The sequence below is a fragment of the Limulus polyphemus genome, unplaced genomic scaffold, assembly GCF_000517525.1.
Source record: "Limulus polyphemus unplaced genomic scaffold, Limulus_polyphemus-2.1.2 Scaffold318, whole genome shotgun sequence".
NCBI classification, from domain to species: domain Eukaryota; kingdom Metazoa; phylum Arthropoda; class Merostomata; order Xiphosura; family Limulidae; genus Limulus; species Limulus polyphemus.
Genome location: NW_013665928.1, coordinates 356,613 through 360,123, shown reverse-complemented (window position 1 = coordinate 360,123; position 3,511 = coordinate 356,613).

Genomic DNA, 3,511 nt, shown 5'->3' with positions numbered 1-3,511 from the left:
CAAATATTTTTTTTACGTTTATTTTTTTATTGTTTTATATTTGAAACTTATTCCTTTTTTGTAATTTTTATTGGTTAAATCTGAAACTTACTCCTTTTTATGGAAATTTCAATTGTTTTATTTTTTGTTCAGCTATAGAAATACTGCCTAGTTATAAAAATATTCCCCAGTTATGATTGGTGATGATCGGTGCGGTAGTTTCCGTGATCCGAGTTTTGGACGTATACATCACAAGCTCCATTATAACAAGAATAGTATTCTAATGCACTAAAGCATTGACAAAGTGAAAACAATAAAAACAGTTATAAGTGTCAATAAGGTGCCACAGAAGTTTTCTTCAATCCTTTCTGACGTTTATTATAGGTTCGTATATTCCTTACTTCTTTTATTCTACAGATTTCATTTATTAGATGCAGAAATGGTAATATATTCAAACTGAAACATGTGGAGCGTGATCTATTGACTTGTGCTTTTGCTCAAACGATTTTTTGTCCTTAAATAAAAATGAAAACGTTAACGAATCTTAAGAATTTTCAGTTCTTCTAAAACTCTGTTTCCTGTACGCTTAAAGAATATCCACGTCTTTATTGTTGCAGTGATTTTCTTGATTCATTGTAAGATCTATTGAAAGTTAAATGATTTGTTGTCACTCATATTGTTTTCGTTTTTATTAATATTTTAAAAATAAAATAATTTTATTTTATAGTTGAAATTTCTAAAGTTTCCTAACATCTAATCCTATAAGCCAAGTGAGTTTCGTTTCTTTTTTAAACCTTAAGTATGTGAATCTGCAGACAAAATAAATTTAACATAATTATAATTCCTAACGTGATTCATTTTATTTCTAAGAAAAACGTACGAAATTAAGATTTTCGGTGCGATACCTTCTTGAAAGACATTGGGATAAATGATAGGATAGTACGCATATCCCTGTTTTTGGAATTATTAATATATTTTCTTGTCTTATAAGAAACACATTATGGAAACATTCCTTGAAAATATGGCCGTCAAATAAACAATTTAGCAAAACGTTCTGATCTTTTCGAGTGGTTTGTGAAACTTATTATCAAAGTTATTCTACAAAATAAACGTCGCTTATATGATGGATCTTTCAGAATAACCATTAAAATATCTCGTTTCTGAATAGCAGTAAAATATTCCACCGTTTTCATCCTAAAAAAACAACAACTTATTTCTCAATAAAAGAGATCCTTGTTATACATTTTACAATATCAACGAACTCACTAACTTAGAAATCAGAGTTGTTTATTCAGACATGCGCTGTACGAGAACACGAAACTGTGTAGTTGAGAGTAACGTGACTTGAATGTTATTCGTTAACTGTATCCTACTTTAAGCTATATACAAATATCTTAAAGTAAATTATTTGATTGTACTTGAAACCAATCATTTTTCCTCTCAACATTACATTTCGTAAAACGTGTAAAATATAAGGAACTCTTGATCTCTGTTCATTATGACTAAACCACTGTCATAAAACAGATATGAAATATTAAACATAAATATGACTTAAGGTGGAAGATTTAAATGGAATATTTTCATTGTTGTTTTGCTAAATTCTACAAAACACCCAACGTGCATACTAGATGGAGCAGTGCTCGCCATCTTTGTTTGTCAATAACGATAAATAAAGCCTTTTAGTCCTAACTGAGAACTTTATTAATCTTTGTATCTGGCGAGTATTACTCATTAAGTAAGCCGAATAATGTCTGACGATTAGTAAATAAAGTCCATAAACAATCCAATTGGAAGAAGTTAAAATGCCATTTGGCTTCATCGTAGTAGTAGTAGTAGTATCCGCGCAGCATAACGTGTGATCTGAACACGTAGTTTTACGTCTTGGTTATGGTTGTAAAGTACGTTAGTGGTAGACAAGTTTTCTATCGATAGAGCATTCTACAACCCAAGAAGATTGAGCTTTATATGAACGAGTTGTATGCACTAATGTAATGGTATGCGCTGCAAGTGCAAACTGATGACATATATAACATTTATACAATGGTTTTACGGTGAATTCCCTAACATTCAACAGTACAAAGTTGCTATATAAAGCTTTTTAAATAGAACCACTTATGCAGTGAGATTGGTGAAGATATGTAGCCCTTAGACGTATCGCTGAGCCATCGGGGAGGAGGGGAGGGGAGTGAGAGTAAGAAAACCACACTTTAGATGTTTTCGAGTCTTTTTTTTTCTTACTCTTTAAAAGTATTTTCCACACTTGTTTAGACACCATTCTTTTCTGTTTTATAATTGTAGCTCATTAAACGTAAAACTTTTGGGAGATCTTAGTAACCCCATTTTTCGGGGAGCTGATTCTTGTTCAACACTGTTTATTGGAATAGAAAAGCCTTTTTGGTTCGCGGATTCTTTCTGAACAATTATATGAGAACTGAAAAGCCATTCTGTTATACATATTCTTGTTGAAAAATGCTTATGGCAGCTGGAAAGTCATTCTGTTATACAGATTCTTGTTGAACAATGCTTATGTAAGCTAGAAAGCCATTCTTTGATGCAAATCCATTGTGGACACTACTTATGGGAGCTGGAAAGGCATTCTTGGATGCATATCCTTGCTGGACACTGCTTACAGGAACTAAGAACCTTTCTGAAAAGATGATCATGCTGTTTAACCACCTGTTGTCTTATTATGAAAGACCATAGTATTAATTAAACATCATCCTTGCTCGAAAAGAAAGATGCCAACACAAATAACTTCTGGAAACACAATTGATTTGTTTCCCTATAATTACGTAAAAAAAAGAAGGAGTGAAATTGGAAACTTCTTGCAAACAACCTAAAACATCGCCTACTTTGTGTTTTTTAATTACTCAAAGAGGAGTTTTGGAAATAGGGGTACAAATGTGGAAGATATCCCCTTGCAACCATGAATAGGAGAATGAAGATATTTGATATTACAATTACTGGATACTATATATTTTCATAGTAATTCCACTGTAAGATATTTAGTTAATTTAGGGCTACTTGGTAGGATACTTCGTTCACTGAGGAAGAAAATCCTTAAGATCAAAAGTCTTTACAAAATACCTGTGCCTTTTCATTATGGAGCTTGTTTTGTTTTTAAACGTAAAGATACAAAATGATCTATCTGCGCTGTACCCATTGATGGAATCAAACCTCAATTTTTAGCGTTATAAGTAGCCATATTTACTTTTTCAGTCAAACAGATGTTTATGCTTGTACTTGCTGTCATGGCAACGAGAACCTTGGGTTTGAGAAGATCTTAATCCATAAAACAAATTGCTAAACCTGTTAAAATATATATTTATACATCCACACATGTATAGTTAGGTCCATATCTTTTTAGTTATATTTATATTTGTTAAAACAGTACATTTTACCATGACACACATCGTTAAAAGTGTAAACCCTCTGGAAAAAGTATCTAGAGACAGATCTAAGAAAACGTGAAAGTGACTGTTGAAGAAGACCTGAAAGAGATGGGCATCACACGAAACGAAGCACTCACCAT